The 12,582-nt window shown below is 36.4% G+C and overlaps 1 protein-coding gene and 1 pseudogene across 1 annotated transcript in view; one reads left to right on the top strand and one right to left on the bottom strand.

Moving 5' to 3' along the window:
- The window catches only part of LOC136337921 (nucleophosmin-like), a 31,920-nt pseudogene extending 22,996 nt beyond the window's left edge, over positions 1-8,924 (top strand).
- Positions 1-12,582, bottom strand: part of TMEFF2 (transmembrane protein with EGF like and two follistatin like domains 2) — a 269,416-nt gene that overhangs the window by 195,349 nt on the left and 61,485 nt on the right. The gene's annotated exons all lie outside the window — the stretch shown is intronic.

The following is a 12,582-nucleotide window of genomic DNA, read 5'->3' as shown; positions in this document are numbered from 1 at the left end:
CTATTTTATATTGTATCAGGTTTCTATTAGACACCTTTTTAAAGGATTAATTTCTAAAGTCATCAAGAATACCCTTAAATTTAAAGTATGTTAACAATTTCATACATGTTCAGAGAAAAGTAAAATATTTTTTTAAAAAGCAAGTAAAATATAATTTTTTAAAAATTTCAATAAACATGGACATGTTTACTAAAATTCAGATGGAAATGGAAAAACTCAGTTGATTATTCAGATATTTGAAAAATAAGCAATATTCTTCCTCTAAACAAGCAAAAAAAGTGAGGTATTTATAAACATTTTCCGAAACGTTTTATCTTTATTCATTGCATCTAGTTGAATATTATTTTATACATAAATAAGTCCTTAATATGCTGTGCTAATTAATTAGGTGGTGGGAAAAAGTAGAATCTGAATAACTTACCATTTCTTGTCTATGCAAATATTTCCAGTTGTGAATACATCTGCCAAGTCTATATGACAGGTTGGGTAACAAATAAAATTCTATAAATTATTCAAGTTTCTCAAACACATTCAGTTATTTGTATGAAGATACTGTCTGATACATTTCAGAAAATCCAGCATCGGGTTTGTATGAGAATATAAAAGGTGACAATTAAAACTTCCAGTCCCAAGCTGAAGACATGGACTGCATTTTTCAGGTTTCAGGGACAGCTTGATATACTCTAGAACAGGGGTCCCCAAACTTTTTACACAGGGGGCCAGTTCACTGTCCCTCAAACCGTTGGAGGGCCAGACTATAAAAAAAAACTATGAACAGATCCCCATGCACACTGCACATATCTTATTTTAAAGTAAAAAAACAAAACGGGAACAAATACAATATTTAAAATAAAGAACAAGTAAATTTAAATCAACAAACTGACCAGTATTTCAATGGGAACTATGCTCCTCTCACTGACCACCAATGAAAGAGGTGCCCCTTCTGGAAGTGCTGCGAGGGCCGGATAAATGGCCTCAGGGGGCCGCATGTGGCCCGCAGGCCGTAGTTTGGGGACCCCTGCTCTAGAATATTGCCAGGCTAATTACATTTGAGTAAAGGAAATGACACACTTGTAAGTAGTGTGAAGAAAATTACTAAGACTCAACCATTGTTTGGTATTTTATACTCTAAACCTTGGTGCATTCTCCTCACAATCATGTTAGGGAAATTGAGGCTCAGAGAGACTGGGTAATTTATCCAGACCCTGCTGGTTAGACTCTAAAACCTGTCCTCTTTCACTGTGTGGAACTACTTTTCATCTACAAAGAAGCACTATCTTTGGCTACTTTCAAAGAATGACCCTTTTCACCACAGTCAATTCATTCATTTATTTTCCTATTGTATTTATCTTCTTGTGTTTTTTGTTTGTTTGTTTTTTTTTTTTGTTGTATTCTTCTGAAGCCAGAAACGGGGAGACAGTCAAGACAGACTCCCGCTTGCGCCCAACCGGGATCCACCCGGCACGCCCACCAAGGGGCAATGCTCTGCCCATCTGGGGCATTGCTCTGTTGCGACCAGAGCCACTCTAGCGCCTGAGGCAGAGGCCATGGAGTCATCCCCAGTGCCCAGGCCATTTTGCTCCAATGGAGCCTCGGCTGCGGGAGGGGAAGAGAGAGACAGAGAAGAAGGAGAGAGGGAGGGGTGGAGAAGCAGATGGGCGCTTCTCCTGTGGGCCCTGGCCAGGAATCGAACCCGGGACTTCTGCACGCCAGGCCGACGCTCTACCACTGAGCCAACTGGCCAGGGCTATCTTCTTGTTTTTGTAAATATAGCAGTAACCCTTATTTTGTATTTTGATCTTCATTGTTTTACTATGTAATTTAGATCCACCATATTTACTTATGTATTATGTCAATAATGTATTCTTACTCTGACAGTTAGAATGGTAAGTACATGCATGAGATTACTAGTGTCAAGCGACTTCCCTCTACCAGGCTTTCTCACAGATGGGAGTTTGCAATTCCTCTCACAGTCTTGGGAGAATCGAGTGCACTGAGGAGACCTGGAAGGCCAAGGGCCATTTTCAGATGATTCTCCATCAGCAAGGAGAAAGACAAATTTGCCAGACCTTATTATTCATCATGACATAATTTTATAATGCTTATAGAAAGCCACATATTTTCTAACAACAGAGCACATTTTATAGGATTCATTAAGTATCACAAGTCACCTAATTCAAGCTGTTTTCTGTGTGAATTCTTAATATCATTAGAATATTTTCCCTTTTGTCTCTAAGTGTTGCCTCTCTCCTGTCTCTCTTACCTCTTCCTTTCTTAAATCCAAAATGTAAAAATTATTCATTTGGGGAACATTAAAGACATCAACAATTGGGTTTTTGTTTGTTTGTTTAAACTAGATTAGGAGTCCCTCTATTTGTTTTGGAGAAGTTAATGACTTGCTGGCATAGAACAATTATCTGGGACAAATGTTGAAATATTGTGCTAAGTAAGGCAAGACAAGAACAGAGTTGACTCTGTCTAAAGTCAAAGATGGAGCAACACTATAATTTTGTAATTTTGATTAGTTGTACAATAATTAAAAAGTCTAATCTTTCAGTTTGTTTTTTTTTAAGTTCAAGGCAGGGAGGCAGGGAGACAGACTCCCGCATATGCCTGACCATGATCCACCTGACAAGCCCCCTACAGGGTGATGCTCTGCCCATCTGGGGCAGGTGTTCCATTGTTTGGCAATGAAGCTATTTCAGCACCTGAGGCAGGCCATGGAACTATCCTCAATGCCTAGGGCCAAATCACTCAAACCATTCGAGCCATGGCTGCAGGAGGGGAGAAGAGAGAGAGAGAGAGAGAAAGGGGAGAGGGAGGGCGGAAGAAGCAGATGGTTGCTTTTCTTGTGTGCCCTGACTGGGGATCAAAACTGGGACTTCCACATGCTGGGCCAATGCTCTACCACTGAGCCAACCAGCCAGGGCCAAAAAGCCCAATCTTTTAAATTTAAGTCCTAATTATGCCATTTCAAGATACTGTGGGTATTTTAAGTAATACATCTCTTTATATTTGTATATTATTTTTCCTCTTAACAGTGAGTCTGAGCTTAGCGCAAATCCTTAAAAGTACAAAAAAAGACCCAACACAACTTACACATTTACATCCTTCTAATCTTAATTTTAACAATGATGTCAAATGCACACAGTCTTAGGCAACCCACTAAAATTTTTGAGATACAGAGGTCTGGGCTGTTTCGTAGTATTTCTTAGCAGAAAGTCACACAATTGTATTGTGCAGAATAGTCGTATCATTCATATTTCCAACTTTCATTTGCCACTGCAACCTTCATATCATTGCAATTTTCAGTCTTCTATACAAGGTTAGCCTTTTATTAAACTTAAGTACAAATAAACTGCATCTGTCACAAATAATTTTTTAAATTTGCTATTTTGTATAAAGCTTGTTTTCAAAAAGTTAAAAATTTTTATTCAGTGTCTATATGTATATTTTTTATTTTTATAAACCAGTCAATTTTAAAAATATTTAAGAATTGACATACAAAGTAGTGACTCAATATTAGCATAAAATAATATATTAGTTTTAACTTAGATTATTAATAAATATTTGAACAACTTTAATTTTAAAATTTAATTTTAATATCGCTTACTATAAACATGCCCAAATTGGTTTTCTTTTATAAATTCTTATACAATCAGATATAATATTCTGACAAGAGAAAAGGTATTCTAAACATGAATAGTTGAATTTGCAGATAGGAAATTAACAAGTGAACTGTTGCTCCTTTATCTCAAGAACGAAGGAGACCAACAGCATATATTTTGATTCTTGCACAATTCAGTTTAAATAAGAAAGTGTAAGGCTGCAAGATTTTGAATATGCTAGAAGCTTATCAGACATAATAATTTTTTTTCTAATAGTGTAATGATGTCTGACGCTTTTTTGGAGAGATGTGACTCTGATAATGGGCATGTTTAAAACACTAAGTAAGCCTTGATTATGGGTTGCTCAGTGACTTCCAAATGCAAAAGGAGAAAGCAATTTCTTCATAGGAGGTTGTTGCTCACAGAAAATGCATTTCCATTCCAAGTGTTCCACCAGCACATTTCGGCATCCCCAGGAGGTAGTGGAATTCTCCAGTGTGCCGCACAGACGATGCATTCTGGGTGATTTGTGAATCTGTTACGTATTGCCATAATGTATCTTTCAATAGCCACATATTTCCCCTGGGACATTCCTGGATGCTCCATGTATGTGGTGAGCACAGAGTAATCTTAACCTGTCCTGGCCTAGGGCTTCTAAATTAGGTATTTTAGCTCTAGTGCCAGTTTATATTTCTATGTACATAGGCGAGCCAAGGCTGAATAAACTGTGACGAATCTTGGGATCGTCATGCAGGCCTTAGAACTGGTTCCTTGAGAGTACCTTAATCATATATTCTGGTTTGATTGTTTGTTTCGAATGTCAAATTCTCTCATTAGGATAACTCTAGTCATCTTGAAAATATAACCCAGTGGAGAATTTGTAAGTGAAGAAAATGAAATAACCTGAAATTTTTTACCAGCATGTTAAAAATATAAGGAAAAAATAGTACTATCCTCATATAATAGTAGTATCCTTCTAGCCATGGAGTATATAATTCTTGGGATATCCAAGGAAAAAATACACTTTTAGAAGAAAACATTTTATTATATTAGCTATTACCACCCTGAAAAAAAATCACCCATGCAAGACTTTAAAGACATCATATTTGTTCTTACATTTCAGTTTTAAGATGCATCCTGATTTCAAAATGTTAAAATATGAAAATATTGTAACATAAAATTATGAAAGTATGATATTTATGATTAAGAATTTGCTTATATTGCTCCAGAATTTACAATCTTAAGATTTAACCTTAATGTGCACATTTGTGGGAATGTAGGTCTTTTCAACATGCTTGTAGGGATAGCTGAACAGACTGTGGCATAACACATAGTATAATCTATTTTACACACAAAATAAAGTCGTTCTTTAATTTTAAATGTCTTTTAGATTTGTCCCATCCATAATCATTAATTTTGAAGAGAATAATCTCCTTTATTTATATTTGTTTCATAGCTCTTTAAAAAAACTACATTAATGTTAAAATATTACATTTGATGCTAACATAGGTCAATTGGCCTAATTTAATCTTAAAAAGTAAAACTGGCAATTATTACTATTATTATTACTACCACTTTTTAGTATTATTTTAGTGTATATATTGCCAATTTTAATTTGTCCACAGAAAGAGAAAATTTGAAAATTAGTATTTTTTCTTTCAAGATTGAGGATATAAAATAATTTTTAAAAATATTTTCAATTATTTAATGTGTTTAAATTCAATAAATATAAAACTGGGAACTAAGATTTTTTTCCCCCCAGGTTTCATGCTATGCCATTCTTTCTTGTGTTTCTTTTTTGTTTGTTTGTTTATTTTAAAATAATTTAACTTCCACATTTTAAGTTTAAACTTTTTAAAAAGAGTTTTCACATATTTTAAAAAGTATTTTGTCAGTTTTCAAAATAAATAAAAATGTATTAATTAAACCTAGTGTTTCATGACCAATTAATTCAGCAGTTATTATAATCCATCTTTAATTGGATTAGCTCTAATTACAATTAAATGGCTCTCTGAATCATAAAAGGTTAAATACAAGTAATTTTCCATTTAAAGACTTAAATATGAGTTGATTATGTTAAGAAAGATACTTTACGCTAAGGTTAATTGCTAAGCCTTTTCCCTTATTTTCATGAAATTGGCTTCCTTATTTTTTGCTTTTTTGATTCATAAAACTTCTCTACAACATAATGGCAAAATACATGATATCTTTTTAAAATATTTTTTATAATTTATAATTTTTATGATATGACTACCACTTACCTGTATGTAAGTGTGAAATAAAATTTTCTTATATTCAGTAAGTTACATTTCCTCTTAAATTGAGTGTGTGATATTGGTATTACTGACAGGAGAGGAGAGAAAAGTTAAAGGCCTTTATGGTCAGCTCATTCTTTGTGAATTCTTTCATTTTTCTTCTCTTTTTTACTCCTTTCCTTTCCCCCTCCTCTATTTTCTCCTTCTTCCCCTTTCTCTCTCTCTCAAGCACGCACACACACACACATACACACACATATTTATTGTCACTTTTTAACACCAAGTTTAAAAAAAATTAATATTTTACACCTATTTCCATTTGTAGACAAGGTATTCAAAGGTAAGCTATTAATTTTAGACTTATCAAAACAACATTATGCTCAAGGGTCCTTTCACTAAAAATGATAATACACTATTGTATTGAATCACTAAGTTCAAATAATTTGGAAGCAAAAGTCTTGATTTCCAGTTTGGGCACTTTGAAATTAACTATTTTATCTGAAAAAATTTTAAAAGGGAAATAAAAGGGTATAAAAATTCATAAAAAATAATAAATTGTTATAGCATAATATTTACTTCAATTCCAAAAATGTTTTTATAGACAAAGCATGCACCAAAATTCCCTTCTTAATAGAGGTATATGGTAAGTCCAAAAAAATATATTTATGAAGTGTATGTAATTAGGAACATGAAGTACAAAAATCTATGTTCTGTTGGTGTTCACCAGAGTGAGAGGAGAAGATATGACATCTAACCAAGTTACATAGAATGGAATTCATAAGTGAAGGGTACCCCAGATATGCGTAGTAAGGATAATAAGAAAAGAAAGTAAGTGGTATGCTAAAAAGAGGGGTGGAGGATGAACAAAGACCTGTGCCAAGAAAGTCTCAGGAACGATGCTTATGTGGGCCTTAAAGAAGTGATCATAAAATGAAATTCTGAAGGGGATTGCTGAAGTGATATCATAGAGGGTCTCAAATGGCAGTATGAGGAGCTCACAATCAGCAGAGAAGTTCCAACAAGAAAATAACGTAATTAAAGTTGTGTTTTAGGTTGATTCTTTGAAAACAAATCAGAGTGTGGGGACTCTGCGAATACAGAGAACAGGTATAAAAGGCAGTTGTTATGATCCAAGCAAAAGCAGTAGTGGAGAAGGTGTCAAGAAGCACTCAGAAGGAAATAATCCTGAATGAGTCAGGCTACGTGAAAAGCCTCAAGTATTTATATCCTATATACTGATTCCGATGAGTAACATATATTTTTTAAAACATTGGCAATTTACATTAGAAATTTAATTATTGCTCCATCTGGCTGACTCAGCAGTAAAGCATCAGACAGGCATACGGAAGACCCAGGTTCGATTCCTAGTCAAGGCATAACAGAAAACCACCCATCTCCTTCACCCCTCCCCCTTCTCTCGTGCACTCTCTCTCTCTCCCCTCTCCTTCCACAGCCATGGCTCAAATGGATAGAGCAATTTGGCTGTGGGTGCTGAGGATGACTCCATGGCCTACCTCAGGTGCTGAAACAGCTTAGCTGGAGCAGTGTCTCCAGGTGGGCAGAGCATCACCCGGTAGGGGGCTTGTCAGGTGGATCCTGGTTCGGACGCATGCAGGAGTCTGTCTCTTTGCCTCCCTGTCTGCCCCTCATTTAATTAAAAAAAAAAGAAGTTTAATTGTCTTGCAGGTATCCTCCTATTTATTGGAATGCAACTGTCTGTGGTATAGAAGACTCCTTGTTCAGAAAAAAAAACAAGTCTATTTTCCCTGGCACGAGTCCATCTTGCATGTCTTTTTTGTGGAACAGCAGTCATCTATCTCTGTTTGTCTTTTTTCTCACCTAAGTGCATGCCACCACCCCCTGGGAGATTTGATGGACATAGACCTGAGCCCTCATGAGGCCCCAGAACTATATTTTCAGTTAAGACCTAAAAGGTAACAGAAATTATTACTTTAAGGTGTAGAGTAATGAAGATGAGCACCAATTATCTTTAAGAAGGGTCAGTTTAGGGGTAGTGCAAAGGATGAATTGCATATTGTTGAAGCAGAGGCAATGAATTATGAAGGCAGTCCAATTAAGATAACACTGGCCACTTTGAAAATGCCTGCACAGCCTAACCTGTGGTGGTGCAGTGGATAAAGCATCAACTTGGAACACTGAGATTGCTGGTTCTAAACCTGGGGATTGCCCCATCAACGCACATATGGGACACAACTTTGAGTTCTTCCCCCCTTCCCTTTGTTCTTCTCTTTCTCTCCCCTCTCTCTAAAAAAATGAATAAATAAAATATTTTTAAAAAAGAAAAAAGAAAGAGAAAAGAAAATGTCTGTACAGCCAACAGTTTCCCTTGGTGACTTTCAAATAATACCACTCTTGGTCCAGAAATAACATCTGTGGTATTATGGGTAAGTATGGTTCAGGGCTTGTGCATATCAGTGGACAGCACTTAGTATCTGTGGAGGAAGATGCAGTTAGGAGATGACGAGAAGGAGGATGTGAAACTCCTTGGTATATCTGGAAAGTATTCTGTTCCTGGTAGCAAGATTCCACAGAAAAAAGTAAAACTTGCTGCTGATGAAGATGATGATGGTGGTGGTGATGATGATGATAATTTTTTTATTATTTTTTAATTCTTTTTTTTTTTTTTTGAAAAATGAAACGGGGAGGCAGTCAGACTCCTGCATGTGCCCGCCCGGGATCCACCTGGCATGCCCACCAGGGGGCGGATGCTCTGCCCATCTGGGACGTTGCTCTGTTGCAACCAGAGCCATTCTAGCACTTGAGGCAGAGGCCACAGAGCCATCCTCAGCACCCAAGCCAACTTTGCTCCAATGGAGCCTTGGCTGTGGGAGGGGAAGAGAGAGACAGAGAGGAAGGAGAGGGGGAGGGGTGGAGAAGCAGATGGGCACTTCTCCTGTGTGCCCTGCCTGGCCGGGCATCGAACCCGGGACTCCTGCACGCCAGGCTGATGCTCTACCACTGAGCCAACTGGCCAGGGCCTGATGATGATAATTTTGATGATGAGAAAGCTAAAGAAAAAGTTTCAGTGCCTGACCTGTAGTGGCGCAGTGGATAAAGCATTGTACTGGAACACTGAGGTTACTGGTTGTCAAGGCACAAATGGGAGCTGATGCTTCCTGTTCTGCCCACTTCTGTCCCCTCCTCTACTCTCTAAAATGAATAAATAAAATTTTTAAAAAATGTTAAAAAAAAAAAGCTCCAGCAAAGAAATCTGCAGTACATAGTCCAGCTTAAAATTCACACACATACACAAAACCTCAAAACCAAAATCAAAAGTCAAAAATTCTTCAAAAAACAGAAAAGATACTGCTAAGGCACAGAAATGATCTAGTTTTGTACAAGATATTAAATAAAGCAAAAATGCAAGGAAGTATAGAAAAAACACACTGAGTAATACCTGGACACTACTGGTAAATTAAACTCGAAGGTACAGGGCGGGGGGAGAGAGACTATGTCCATAATTCAGACTAAAAAGTTTTCTATTTTCATGTCCATCCCCTTTCCTGATTTGCTACCCTTCCATGTCATCCCCTTCCAGGCTGGAGGTAATCGCACTTTTGATCTCCTAAAGCACTTTCCTTTTTACTGCTGCGATTCAGTGAACCTTACACTTTGCTTTCTACTTGCGCATTCACCTCACCTTTTCTACCACATTTTAAAAACCTTTGTGTCTCCCTAACTGCTCAATAAATATTTGGATAAGCCAAAAAAGAAAAAAGAAAAAGATAAAAGAAGTCAATAGAAAATGCAGGAACATTCTACAATGTGTTAAGAGAATGTACATTTGCTTAGAAACCTGTGATATTAATAGGCATTATCTGAGTCAAAATAAATGGTTAAGCGATAATACTCTGCATTGCTTTCTGGTCAGAAAATACAATAGATGACTCTTTACAATTGTTGTTTTCAAATTTTAGGGGCAAAACAATTACATCAAAGGTTTATTGAAACACAGATTGCTGAGAACTACCTCCAGAGTTTGATCACACAAATACACAAGTGTTAAAAGAGGCTACTTACTGGAAATTCAACGACCTGGACCTTTAATAGAAAGCCCTCTCTACTAATAAAGAGCACCTGAAAATTGTGCTGTATTGCTCAAACAGCATTCCTCAAGTTGAAAATAAAACAATAAAAGTAGTTTCTATTCCTGATTTTATTTGTATCAGCAAAGAGAAACTTATCCCTGAATCGAAATAATGAAAACTTTTAGAGAAAGCATCCATGACATTTCAGCTGTCGAGAAAATGCTATAAAAGCATACCCAAGTTTTTTTTTTTAAGAAATTATATCGAAAGACAATTTAAGAAGCAACAGCTATCATAGTCCCCCTGGGGGTTCCATGGTCAAAAAATTTGAAGAAGGTGGAGAGAAAAATTGAAAATCGGATAATATAATCACAAGTGATACTGATGAGAAAAACAAAGAATTGGTATCCAAGGAAACCAGTATGTTTGCTTAGGGCTCTCTTCTGATGAGTTTCTACTTAAATGAAACATGCAAAATATAAAGGGAAGAACATATATAATAAAATTAAATACAAAAGAGAAGCAATAATCTTTAAGAATAAGACCAAGAGGCTGAACTCTCTGATATTTCTTACCTGTACTAAAGATACTACAGGGTTTTCTTTCAAATGTGCATAAAATATGTGCAGTACAAAATAAATACTGTGTAAGCGTAAAAAAAAAAATTAAATGTTGCATACAATCACTGCTTGGGAAAATGATATACTGTTAAATGTGGTAAAATGATGGTTTGCTTCCATTTCTCTCCACTGGGAGAATTATCTTCATATTAAGAAAGACAGCATCATAAAGTGGCAATTGAAGCACAAAATAAAAGCAAAGATTATGAGAGCATTTAGCCTCTTTAAATGAATGTTCAAATTTAGACCCAGAAAAATTACATTTGAAAGGTTGTGAAACCAATAATTCTGGGTAATTATTGGGAAATGATGGTGAATAGAGGAAATTCCATAAGATTAGACATGAACAAATGACCCAATGGTCATTTATTCAAAATGGATAAATGTCAAAGTAAAGAATCCATAACATTACCAGACAATTACTAACTTTGCAAAATTTCATGAAGGTTGTCAGTGTACTAGTTTGCAACCTCTAGTAAGTGGCGAATCAAATATGCCTAATAAATAAATAAATAAACAAACATAACACCAAGAGTGCATTCAGAAGAAGGCACACCAAGCTAGTCTCATATTTAATGGAATCTATAATAATCTAAGACAGTGAAATTTCATGATGCTCTTGTAGCTATGACAGAGAATGTACAACAAGTGTTAGAACATTTAGGTAAATTTGGAACTACAGAAGAGCTCTATCTTAAGGATTTTAATTATGAGTCAGTAGAATGAATACTAGAGAGGTAGCTTTTCTCCTTGTCTCTGTTCTATTCAGTTCAACAGGTTCTCAATCAGTGTCTTAGCTGAAAATTATGGGGTGTCCTTATCAAGGACATGGTTGACTCAGAGCTAGGAAAACTGACTACTATTTCTGACACCAGGAACAAGATATAAACTGATCTTGACAGGCTAACTGGATGAGGCAAGCCCAACATAGTGAAATTTAACTGAGATAATGAATGTGACAACGCTAACATAATGAAACTTAACTGGAACAGATGAAAAACAATCTTAGATTTGTGTTGAAATGGCAATTATATATGTTGAAGACAGATCTTTTTTTGACAGCAATTCATGCAACAATGACTTGGGAGCTTTAGTTAATTACAAATTTACTGAGAAAACATATGTGAGAGGGCTTGTGGTGTTTGGCGGATAGCAGTCACTCACTAAATAATCGTGTTTTGCTGAAGCTCACTATAAACCAAACACATGATCTGGCTGCTAACGTTGTAGACTGTATTGCAGGAATATGGTGCTCACACAGAGGGGGTCATTTCCATTGCAGCCTGGACTGGTCAGGTCAGACCATTCACAGAGCATTTTGCCCAGTCCAATTTGAATTCCTCATTAAAAGAAGCAAATTGATAAAAATGAGCATTTAAAACGAAGTTGACTATAATGGTGTTTGTCACATTAGAAAATCAACATGTGGTAGTGAGGGATGGGTAAGGTTTAATGGAAGAAGGGTATGACTGGGGTAAGCACTATATTAATATTTAAAAGATTGACTACCATATAGAAGAGGAAAAATTTTGATACTTAAATTTCACAGGAAAGGCTGAGAGCAAGAGGATTTTCAGCTCAAAACAAGAAAGAACTTTATAATAATTTCAATTTTCCAGCAACAAGTAAGTACTATGTCATGAAGTGATGAGACTTCATGTTTCCTCCAGAGGCTGGGCAGTAGGGGAGGTATGAAGGGGATTTCTGAATCGGGCCTGAAGCTGGTCTTAGCGGCTTTTGTGGTTTCTACTAAGTCAATTCAATAAATATTTGTTGAACATTTACTACGTGAAAGACAACCTCCCCTTTTGGGGGTACACAAAAGTAAATGGATAAAGACTTGACCCTAAGCACACTTGTGATCTAGTAATAGAGCTGAAGTGTGTACTTCACTAATTTTTTTTTCCTCATTTTTCTGAAGCTGGAAACAGGGAGAGACAGTCAGACAGACTCCCGCATGCGCCCGACCGGGATCCACCCAGCACGCCCACCATGGGGCGAGGCTCTGCCCCCCAGGGGGGGGGTGCTCTGCCCATCCTGGGCGTCGCCA

Source organism: Saccopteryx bilineata, chromosome 5 (genome assembly GCF_036850765.1).
Source record: "Saccopteryx bilineata isolate mSacBil1 chromosome 5, mSacBil1_pri_phased_curated, whole genome shotgun sequence".
Taxonomy (NCBI): Eukaryota; Metazoa; Chordata; class Mammalia; order Chiroptera; family Emballonuridae; genus Saccopteryx; species Saccopteryx bilineata.
This window is presented reverse-complemented; position numbering and strand designations above follow the sequence as displayed.